We start from the raw sequence: 12,593 nt of genomic DNA, 5'->3' as shown, positions 1-12,593 counted from the left end.
GCTGTTAGAGGAGCTCACACATGTAAACTCTCCTGTACTCTCACAGTGACAGCTGGGAACTCTTGGGGGACACCATGGAAATCTCTAGATCCTCTGAGAAGACCAGCACGCTAACAAGACAAATGGAGACAGCACCCTCAAGCGAATTTCCACCCCACAGCTTTTTGTCTCTATCATAGATTTATTAGCTTCAAAGTAGTCTACTGTAATGACCATGATCTATAATGCAGCCTGTTATATTAAAGTCAGTTCACCCCAGGGTTGGCTATGTGCTAACTTTACCTTAGGGATGGGATCACAACAGCTAGCGGTAACACTTCATGACAACTCATACTTCAATGTATTTCATTTCTACCAATAGCAATTGATTGAGACACAGCAGGACTGCAAAAATAAGCTGGAGAGTTATTGGTCCCAGTTAGGTGCTATTAAGAGGCACCAAAACTATCAAGTGCCTGTGAAGGAGCTGAACTAAATTCTGTTTCTAAGCTCAGGATATACTGTGGCAGCCATTGTTGTAGGACAAAATTGAGAGCAATATATTCTGAAATATATAATATGTGGATTTGGTTTCTTTTGGTGGTTAGGTTGTACTTGGAGGGATAAAGGAGAAGATCATCTCCCAAGATGTCATATTCAATTTCTGCAATTTCTGGCAATTCCAGTCCAATTCACTGGATGAGCACTCATTTTACATGGTATAAATATGAATAAAATGTTAGAATATAAGGCTATGGGAGCACTCTAAATGCTGGTATTAATGCACTATACAATACAGTGCCAAAAAACTTTCCTGTACTTTAAGTGGATAAACTGCTTTAAGAAGCAGTAGAAATACGAAAGGAAAAAGAAATATGAAAGGGACAGGAGCACCAATCATATACTATGATTATGTTGTGGTTGTATTACTACACAATGGTATTTGTATTGTTGTTTCACTTAAAGATTCTGGATGAAGTTTTAACACTAACAGGGTAAAATCTAAGGGGAGGGAAAAATTTTACATGTAAGAAACAGAGGCACAAAGAGGTAAGAATTCAGCATTGACCTTCTGAAGTCCGAAGAGGTGCCCTGATGATAAAGAAAGGAATAAGCACTTCAAGGGCATAGATCATCTGATCTAGTTTAGGACATTCAGTATACTCAAGAGATGCCCATTTCTCCTCACTGACTTCAACTGGGCAATCTCAGGGGCCACAGAAGCATCTGGTGAGCTGACAAGTCTGCTCCAAACCTGGGCAAACTCACAGTGCAGCATGAGGATTAAAATTAATCTTATTTGCCTTCACTTCCTTAGCAGTCTCATATGCTTGTGTCTGTCTGCTCTAGTTCTCTCTTCTATTTCTCTCTGAAGACCTAAGTACAGACTGTGTCAGAGCAGAGCACACCCTGACAAAATGCTGCCAAGCTTAGATATTAACACTTAGATGAGATTCAGGACCTGCTTACTGGTGGGTACCTGCAGGAGTACCTGTAAAAGTTTCTATAGAAATAGTCAGTGGATTACATCAAGCTAAGCTTGTGCATTTACCTAAGCTTTTTAGTTATTCTTCCTCTCTCCCATGAAGTATTGAAAATTAATAATATAAATGTCTGAGGAAATGTACATAAAAGTATATATGAAAGAATTTCATTCAAAGCACAATAAGTGATGAGGTCAAACACGTCAAAATGAGAAAAAACAAGAATTAAGTTTGTCTGTGCAATATTCAGCTCCTTCCACTTCCCTTGTGCGCCTGCAGTGTGAGTTACATACATTTTTATTTTTTTAACAAACAAGAATCTCGTCTTTGCACACCGAATAAATAGTTATTTGTATTTCTTTTTTTTTTTTTTTTTATTCAGTGCAGTTGCTCTGAGCTTTCTAGAGCTCATACCATCAAAATATGCACTGATGAAAATGTGTTTGCTTCCTCCAGGCTACTTTGGTGGCATTTTTCCCTACAGCATCTGCTTCAGTCTGTCAAGTATCTTTAATGGTGATCAGCAGTTACAGCAATGCCTGTAGAGATTTGAATGGAAACAAGTGGGAAGCTGAGGGGACATGAGGCCTGTGACCAGAGCAGGGGGAGCAGGCAGAGAGCACAGTGAATAGCAGGACCCAGAAGGGAGGCAGAAGGTTGGAACCCAGAAAGAAGTGGGAGGGAGCAAGTGATAGGAGATGACATGGCGGAAAAGAAGGCTAAATGTGGTGTACTCAAAAAATGATCAAAGATGAAGGGTCTGAGAGGCATTGGCTAGAGTAAGGGGAGCAAGAAAGGATCTGGAAGGCAAAGGGCAAACCAGCCCTCAGCCACCAGAGTCCCAACCCCATGGAAACCTGAAGAGAGATGCTTCATCCCCCCAGTTCCAGCCACCCTGGCACTGTCCTGCCAGCCTATACTGCCTTCACACAGTCTGGCCATCCCCCTCTGTATCAGGCTTGAGCTGAAGAAAATTTAGCCTTGCAAGAGGAAGCAGCAAGATCCCATAGGCTGTTGAACAGCCCTACTGAATAGCAGCAGTCTCATCAGGCAATTTGTTTCCAAGTAGTCAGGACAATAGTGTCAAACAAAGTGCTCTTCCATGAGTCCATCTGTAATGGAAAAGAGATCTAGGAGGACATTCTACCCTCTCTTGTAGTGATACTGGTATGATGTACTTGCTCTAGTCTCCTGCAGTTCATGGAAAAGGAGATGCAAACCCTTCTCTTGGCAGTCCAATGTCACAAGTGTAGAGAGATTCACAACTGGGTGCTGTAGCACCCTACAACCATACAAGTTTTAGGTTTGACCCTCCAAGACCCACTTTGTCACATACAATTATTATTGACATCTCTGATAATCACAGCATAATTCAGGCTGGAAGGCATATCTGGACCTCAGTGCTAACTTCAGGCAGGTTACTCAAGACTTGTCCATTTTCATTCTGGATGAAGGTCTTCAAGAATGGAAACTCCCACAGCCTGCCTAAGTGTGTGGTTCATTGTCATAGGAAAATTTTTTCCTTATGCCTAAAAGGAGGTGCCTTTTCTACAGCCTGTGGCTGTTGCCTCTTATCCTTTCACTGTGTAACTTTGAAAGGAGGCTGTCTATGCTGTGTCTCACCCTCCCAGCAGGAAGCTGAAGAGCACCATGAGCTGCTCCTGCAGACTTCTTTTGTTCAAGCTGAACAAACAGGCATCTGCCACCATCCTCTTTGGGTATCCTGTACTCCCACCTCAAGGCCATACCAGGTTTTCAGTATCTCTGTTGTACCAGGGCATCCAACATCAGCCATAATACTCCACATGCAGACTCACAATTACCTCACACAGGAAAAAACCCCTGCCTCAGTCTGCTGGCTACACTATGTTCTTGGTGTTTCTCATTGCAAGCTCATGCTGATTTAACACTCAACTTGCTGTCCACCAGATCCCAGGCCCTCCTGCTACAAAGGCTGTACCCAGGCCTACTGGTGTCTGTCCCACGTGAAAAACTTGGCACTTGTCTTTTTCTGTCAGCCAAGAACTTTGCTGATGGCTGATATCTCTAACAATTATTCATCTCGACAGCTAATAATTCCAAGAGCTAAACCATGTTTGACAGGCCACATGTACTCTAAGTCAAGAGTGCCATGTCACTCAATGAACCTAAGGCCATACTGCTGTTCACTTATAATTTCCTTTTGCTGTCAGATCTTTGTCACTCTTCCTCTGTTCCCAGAGATGTCCGGTATGTCGCCAAAGGTGGTTTCTCTCATAGAGCATTTGTCAGTAGCTAGTAAGTGTTCACAATGGCAATGAATGGCAGATTATGGAGATGGGGAGTGTGAGGAATGCAAGTGGTTAACACTGATTTGCAAAGCTTCCGATCTACCATAGATGGGTTACCAGATTTTTTAAATTGCTTTTGCTAAGAATACATTTTCAAACTGTTGAAGACTTCAAATTAGATTTTGTTTTTAATAACCTCAATAAAACAATTTTGAGAGATCTAAATTCTAAAAGGTACTCTGAAAAATACAATAACACAAGATAAAAATGCCCAGTTATAGAATAAGATTGTAAAAGATATTGTGGTAGAACTATTTTGAACTTTGTGTTGTCTCTCTCATGCATATTTTCAGTCTCATCTCCTTACTGGAAAATGTTACACTCACTTGATTTTCAAGTACTTTGTTTAATTTTAAAATTCTTTTTAAATTTAAACACTACACACAGAGTCTGATGACGATTTGGCATACACAGTTGTATTTTATTTTTAGTATCATGACAGATCATTCTTAAAACAGGGATTCTAAATAGCTATTCTTCATCATCTATAATGTTTTTCTTGTACTAAGCCTGCATAACACACTAAAATAACGTTCCCTTTGTTGAGAGAGTACTCTATGTCTTATGAAATATTTTTGTATAATAACATGGGTATAAATTAATTTCAACAGGTACCTCTGTAAGTATCACCAGTTTTAATTCTAAATAGTAAATACAAGGTTGTAAGGAATCTATGTGCATATCCTGCCTGAATATTATCTGGAAACTTTTTTTTGTGGTGTTGAAATTTTCTTTGGCATTATGTACACACGCTTATCTATTTTTCAACATTTTGCAAGCTGTCTACATTGCTGGTACTGATCAAGAAAATCCTAGTCTTGATGCTCATTTATAGGTACATGATAAAGGAAAAGCACAAAGTGGATAAACTGACAGATCAAAATATTGACAATACTACAGGGAGCTTTTTGAGCACTGGATCAAATTGGGTTGACAAGGACCAAAATACATTGCGGTCTTATTCCTGTTAAATGCCTAGAAAATAAAAGGAATCTGTAGCAGAGTGAAACAGAGTAAATTATTCCAGCCCTAAGTATCTTTCTTTGTAATGAAATTAATTCTTTTTCTTCTTCAGAAAAGAATCCCATACAGATGTTTTTACAGAAAGTAATTTTGTCCTGATATTCTTTCTAAAAAAGATTCAAATGGTAAGGGTTTCTATTTAGATATCTCTTTAATCAGAAGTCTGCTCTATGTATCTTAAATGTTCTCATCAAAGTCCAGGATGTAAGCAGAAATGAAATGGGACATTCATAATAAAAAGTTCTAACTCTAAATTTTAGTTTCAGATGCTAAACCCATCAGCCTTGGATGGGAGATTGTCAGGGAAGAAGCTAAGAGCTGGGGAGATGAGTAAGGCCTAATCTGACTACCACTGAGAACAGGGAAAAGGCCCACCTAGTAATTTAATATCCATAGAATTCTAAACTTTCCACCTCAAAAAGAAAGAAGTAGGACTGCAGGGTATAGCAACTGGGATAATCATGATACGTGGATGGCTTTCATTAAAAACAATATCTAAATAGGCTAGGGCAGGGGTGTCAAACTCATTTTCACCGGGAGACACATCAGCCTCGCGGTTGCCTTCAAAGGGCCGACTGCAATTTTAGGACTGTATAAATGCAACTACTCCTACATTTATACAGTCCTAAAATTACATTCGGTCCCTTGAACGCAACCGCGAGGCTGATGTAGCCCCTGGTCACAGTGGGCACAAGGGCACAGAGGTGGCTCACGGTCATCCTGCTGTCCACCGGGACCCCCAGGTCCCTTTCCTGTACACTGCTCTCCAATAGGTCATTCCACAACTTATACTGGAACCTGGGGTTATTCCTGCCCAGATGCAAGACTCTACACTTTCGCTTGTTATATTTCATTAAATTTTTCCCCGCCCAGCTCTCCAGCCTGTCCAGGTCTCGCTGGATGGCAGCACAGCCTTCTGGCGTGTCAGCCACTCCTCCCAGCTTGGTGTCATCAGCAAACTTGCTGATAGTACACTCTATTGCCTCATCCAAGTCATTGATGAATATATTGAATAATACTGGTCCCATTACTGACCCTTGAGGCACTCCACTAGATATAGGCCTCCAGCTAGACTCTGCCCCATTGACCACAACTCTCTGGCTTCCTTTCTTCAGCCAGTTCCCAGTCCACCTCACTACCCAATCGTCCAGACGACACTTCCTCAGTTTGGCTGTAAGGATGCTGTGGGAGACTGTGTCAAATGCCTTACTGAAGTCAAGGTAGACCACATCCACCACTCTGCCATCATCTATCCACCCCGTTATGTCTTCATAAACGGCTATGAGGTTGGTCAAGCACGACTTCCCCTTGGTGAAGCGATGTTGATTGCCCCTAATGACCCTCTTATCCTTGATATGCCTTGAGATGGCACCAAGGATATGTTGTTCCATCACTTTCCAGGGATGGAGGTGAGGCTGACCAATCTATAGTTACCTGGGTCCTCCTTCTTACCCTTTTTGAAGACTGGGGTGACATTTGCTTTCCTCCAGTCCTCAGGTAACTCTCCTGTTTCCCAAGACTTGGCAAAGATGATGGAGAGTGGTTCAGCAATGACCTCAGCCAGCTCCCTCAGCACCCACAGGTGCATCCCATCTGGACCCATGGATTTATGGGCGTCCAGATTGCCTAATTGCTCCCTAACTAAGGCTGACTCCTCCATTGTCCTGACTTCCTGTGGGGCTTCAGGGGTACAGGGCTCCTCAGAACAGTAAAGTATCAGTGTAATCTAGATGGACATAATGCAACCTCTCATGGTTGTGGTACACCTAAAATATTTGCTTACCAGCTATGGCAAAGCAAAATGTCATGGTGACCTGTGACTAGCATTCAACTGGATGAAATTCTAGAGGCAGGGAAGCTCATTTCTTTCAATACTTCAATGTTCTCTGCTAGCATTTTTCAGAAAACATTAAAACATTTTACTGTAACATTTGTGAGACTGGAGAGCGTTAGTCTTTGTTGACAGCACCAATTTGACATAAAGAGGTTAAACAGTTTGAGGGGCTAATCTGGTAATCTGTAGCACAAATTGCAAACAACCTCTTTTCTCCTAAGTAGTGAGTGTCTTCTCCTGAAAACTTCTACTTGAAGTTCTTATTTGTGTTACCCATAAACCACTTTTGTGGTAACTAGGAAGACAGTACATGTTGTGCACCATCTGCTACCTGCTGGAACCTTAAATCTCTTTGTTACTAAACAGGCTCGAGCAAACATGCCACAGCCAACTAGTAGATCCCTGTGCAAAAGTCTGATGCAACAAATTCATAAAACTTTATAACAGTTAGGTACAATTGCATCAGACAGGAACATCTCTGTTAAACTGTAATCATTAACACCACAATACTTACACTGCAGTTCTCACTGAATGCTGGTCTTTTCATTTAGGTGTGTACTTCCAGACATCCTGATCAAGCAGTAGAAGATCTATAACACTTTTGCTAAAATTCCATGAAGAGGTAAAATAGGAAAATACATAAAGGAAACATACTCAGAAGCAAATAACCTCACCAACCTGTCCAAGCTGGATATGTGACAGTGGGCTGGAAATCTGGGTAGAAGAGGATTTAAAGTGAGAAACCAAGAGAATTTCCTGGATTGGATATGTTTCTCTTGCCCCAGCAACTACCTTCCTATGACATTCAAGCATCTCCTGTCAAGGCCAGATGGAGGGAGTCTGAGGTACTGATACTGCTGACATTTTGCTTTACCACAGAGGATTTTCGTACAAGGAATGAACATTAAGTTACCAAGGTTAAAGGCCTGGGAAGAAGAGGCACAGGGCTAAAAAATATACTTGGAGTCAGTGGCATGGCTAAGGTATGATTCCCTTCTGGAGGGAAAAACTAACAGCAGCTGCAAGACATAGCTGTTAACTTGCACTTCAACTGCTGAAAGTGAAATGTAGCTTCAAGGACTTGGAGATTTTGTGTAGGTTGCCCACCATTCAAGCATGGCCAATGTGCACTAGGCAAGCAAGCACACAACAGAGAGCCGGTGTAGAAGCTTCCACCTGTTGACTACTCACCTGTCAGAAGTCCTCAGGGGAAGGGAGTTCTCATTTTGTGATCTCCCATTGACATTTGTCCTTCCTTGTAAGACGAGAAAATCTAGTGAGTGTTCTAGAGAGAGATGGTATATTCCAAAAACTAAAAATATATTAAATGAGAAGAAAAAAGAATCCTTATTTACTCACGGGGTAAGAAAATGCATTTAGGGAAAGGAAATAAATATCCTAGAGAGCCACAGAAAGTTAAGGCATCATCTGAAGATTTCTAGCATAAACACAATCACTAGGACTTCATCCTTAACTAGATTCAGCAATTTATATCTGCCCACACCTGAGTGAACTGGAAGTTAAACAGTCTCTCACTCATGTTCAATTGGCATTTTTCTGAAAAGGAACAATCATGGCTAAAGGAAAAGGACTTTCTCTCTTCCCCTCTTCCCTTAGAAAAGGAAGCTTCTGTCTTCCCTTATCCATCTTTGCTATGGATAATTCTTGCAATAAAATGACGAGAGACAGAGATGCTTGCTTCTTTATATCTATCAGGCTGAGGAACCCTGCCCCAACTGTCCCTGGAAAGGCCAGGACCATTTAATCCTATGTCTTCCATTGGTTTTAAAGGATGGGTAGCCTGGGGGAGTGTTAAAGTGAGAGAGGACTTTTTCATTATCTCAGAAGGAACTCAGTGTGAAACTCCAGCTGTCTTGGAGAGGCTTGTGCACAGAAAATCTAGTTTGAAAATCTGGCTTAAATACCTAAAGACATCTAAGTTGGGTCAATGTTCAGATACTAGAATCACCATTTGCTTTAGAAAATGCACTCAAGGACTCTTATGTTGGTATTAGACTGAGCACTGGAACATCCACTCCAAGCACGTGGGATTCAGTTACACTGATTTGAGTGCAGAATGGGAACCTCTTGGACAAAATACCTGTGTCTCCTTGGAATTTCTATGTGCATCCAAAGTTGTGTTTCTGAGTTGTCCTGGGAAGGCAAAAATGTACAGGTTCAGCCTCAGGTTGATTCTCAGACTAACACTGTAGGTAAACCTGTCTTACTGACTCAGCTACGAAGAAAAGGAATTAAGTAAGCATAATAACCAGAAATATCAGATGAGGGCAATAGATGTAAATCTTGACCTAATAATAGACTACACAAAGAGGAAGAGGTAATTACCTTAATTGTTTGGACATACTGAGTGAGAGAACAGGGAAAAGAAAAGAATAAGAAACCCCACAAATACTATTTTAATTTCTTAAAATGGACATATTTATTTTTTAAGATAATTAAATCCAAATTATAGATAACATAACAGTTACCTTTGAAAAATTCCTTCAAAATTAAACAAAACAATAAGCCTGTCCCTTCTGATCATGTTCATTAAGACTCTTCAGCTATGAAAAAAGGCATGGACTACTACAAAGTTGAGATTTGTTTCCGTCCACTTGCACGAATATTATAAATAAGACTTTCCTTATAAAAATCATATGAGATGCTTGTGGCATATTTTGTAAAATGCAGCTAGAAAAAGACAACAAGATCCTGTCAATAAATAATACATTCAATAACAAAGCAATTTTTGCTATTGAGAGACAACTAGACATTTTGGGGTACAGTCACCATGAAACCACCTGAAAAAGAGACATTCTTCAAAGGAGCACTGCACACTACTTGTAAATGAACAAATCTACTGACATAATAGAAAATACATTATTGCCGGGCAAAGAAAGATACACCCTTAGTCCTTGTAACAGTGTTAGTGGACAGCAAACATTTGGAGAGAATTTGATCGAAGCCCTAATCACAAGATTCTAAACAACAGCACGCTTTGTGATGTTTAACACACTCTCACACAAGTACCTTTGCCCCTGAGTGTGCCAAAATGATGGTGATTCGAGGAGATGTTTACCTAAGTGCTCACCTCATTTTGACACAACATCCAGCCTGTAGTGCTTACATACATCATAAATGTTACAATAAATATTACACACCAGTCACTGGAGGCAAGACAAATCCATTGAATTATGCACCCTCAGAGGCATCATGGTTTGCTTATCTACTCTAAAACCATCTCAGGACGTTGAACTACCACACCACCATCACATTTTTCAATAAACTGAGTGAGATAAGAAGAAATGGAAATCAAAGTACTAGAATTGCGCAAGCTCAAAATTCACCAGCTAACACTTACGTCCCACATCACATTACCCCTTTGGAAATATTGTGTGAGAGAACAAAAATGGCAATTATGCCCAGTCCCTAAAGAGACAAGACCTTGCATCCCTCCTGCCTGGGCTATTGTATACCAGCATTACTATAAACCACAGACAGCTCCCAAGTCAGTTTGTTTTAACCAGACACTGATCTCCTTCCACACATGTATTTATGGCATGGTGTGTTTCACCACTGATTCACCATTTGCTTGAGCATTCCACCAGAGGAAGGTTTGCCCTCTCTCATGGTCAACCTTGAAGACAGGGTCAGCAACAAAGCAGGAGGTCTGAGACATGCATTTGGTATACAAGGGAAGGTGAAAGCAGGGACCTTACAGCTACAGGCAAGCAGAAGCCTATCATGAACCTTCAAGCAATGCTGCCTGGGCCCCTGGCTTTCAAATAACCTATTTTGTGTCCAAAGGAAAACAGCAGGGAGCTGGTATGACTCCAGTGGGTTCCCTGGGCCCCTGTGGCTGGGCAGATATGTCAGAATTGCTGCAACTTGGGGATAAGGGAACAAATGTCAGTCCCTCCTGAAATCACTGACTTCTCATGAACACCTCAGTCAGTCAAACACAAAATTAATAATTTTGAAAAACCTTTGCCTGCCCATTTCTTTCCCAGACAAGCTCAAAACTCCTTCCTCAAGTTGCATCCATGTCTGTGTCTACAAGAAATGGAAAGAAGCTCATGGCATTTTAGCTAGCACTTTAGCTTCCAGCCATAAGCAAGCACCAAAACCACATCAAACCACAGCCACTTATTTCCTGGCACAGGAAAAGACTATTGAATTCTGAGAGCAGGAAACACATGGTACGGCATCATCAGTGAGCCTCCACTGGTCTGCCAGCCAGTGCAGCACCATGAGTCCATGCCTGGGAAGAAGGCTGATCTGCTGGAAATGCAAATAGATTTTTCCCTTACTGGAAGGAAGCATCTATAATTTTAGGAAGAAAGAAGTTTGTTTATTACCATTCTAACGGTATGTTACCAGAATCAGAGTCTGGTCATGAAAAGGGAGATAGACAAAAGAGGATGTGGTTCACTACACAAAACTGCTTCTTTCCATTTCACTTTTCAGCATTTTCACACTACAGAGCTCATACTAATAATCCAGCTCACAGACATGACATTCAAATAAAAACACATGCAGTTTTTTACATTCATTATCATTCACATGCTACATTTCACAGTTCATTGTCAAATCAATGTACCACTCTATAAAAATATCACAGCGAGGCACCTTTAATTTCCTGCATAACTTCATTTACTTTTCTCTCGAGCTTTCAGAAATAGCCAGATGGAACCAGCACTGACACGGGTTAAAGCAAAGTGTCTGGTATGCATAAGAAACAGAACGATTTAGAAGTCTTTAAGGACTTCCTTCATGCGGGCAGGATTGCTCTGTCACCTTGAACTGCTGGAGAAGATGAAAATGACTCTACAAGATTTCAGTTACTAACTTATTTTTTTTTAAAAAAAGCAATATTTAAGCACAATTATCAGTATCTATGTTTCTAAATAAAAATAGGAGACCTTTCTATCCTATGCTTGGGGTGAAAAATCAGAATTTACAGCAAACTGCACATTCAAACTTCTTGCACTTGACCTGTAAGTGGCTAAACCATGGCATGAAAATGCTTTGCACTGCCTTCCCTTCAACAACAAAGGAAAAAGAGCCTTGTCGCTATTTAATTGCTATAGGTGTTGCACTTAAGTTTCTCCTGTTTCAAGAGGCCACAGCCACTTCCTGGTTCATCCCTCAGTAGAAGCCTTGGCTCCACGGTGGCACTGGGAGGATGCAGTGAGGAGCCACTTGGCCAAGGGGAGCTCCCAGCATCCAGCTCTGCTGATGAGCTGCTCAGGACCAGGAAAGGCAGGTCAAGGAACAGCATACTACAGGAGTTTCCAGCTGGAAGACTACTTCTCAGATTCAGAACTATCATTCCCAGCAAGGCCAGCAAGGCTGGATATGTGCTTGAGCACAAAGCATCCCGTGACACATTCCGAGGAGGGAGCACACAGTAAGAAGCAGACTGCAGATGTTCCTTCTCAGCCCCAGCCACGTGAGGGCTGGAACCACTCTCCACATTGCATCCCAGGCCTCCTATCACCTTTCACTGCCCCGCTGGTTCTCCTCTTGTCCAGGGAAGTGGTGGAGTCCTCATCCCTGGAGGTGTTTAAAAGACGTATAGATGAGGTTCTTAGGGACATGGTTTAGCGCTAGAGTTAGGTTATGGCTGGATTTGATGATCTTGAGGGTCTCTTCCAACCAAAATGATTCTATGATTCTATGACTGCCCCAACTCCCTGTGCCAGCCTGGCCCCACTGCTCAGCGCAAGGTACAGCCCTGGCAGCATCTTCCAAAGCCCCAAGGGGTTGAGGAGACACCCTGTGTATTCCACTCCCAGCACAGGAATTCAGCCCAAGCAAGACAAGACCCAGGCAGTGGTTTTTAATGCCTTGATTCTCACCCAAACAGTTCTCCGTAAAGAAGAGGGTAAAACCCCCTTCATTTAAAATGCAGACTACTAGCAAACTCTCCAGTGGAACCAA

Source organism: Patagioenas fasciata, chromosome 1 (assembly GCF_037038585.1).
Source record: "Patagioenas fasciata isolate bPatFas1 chromosome 1, bPatFas1.hap1, whole genome shotgun sequence".
Classification (NCBI taxonomy): domain Eukaryota; kingdom Metazoa; phylum Chordata; class Aves; order Columbiformes; family Columbidae; genus Patagioenas; species Patagioenas fasciata.
Note: the sequence above shows the minus strand (reverse complement) of the source record.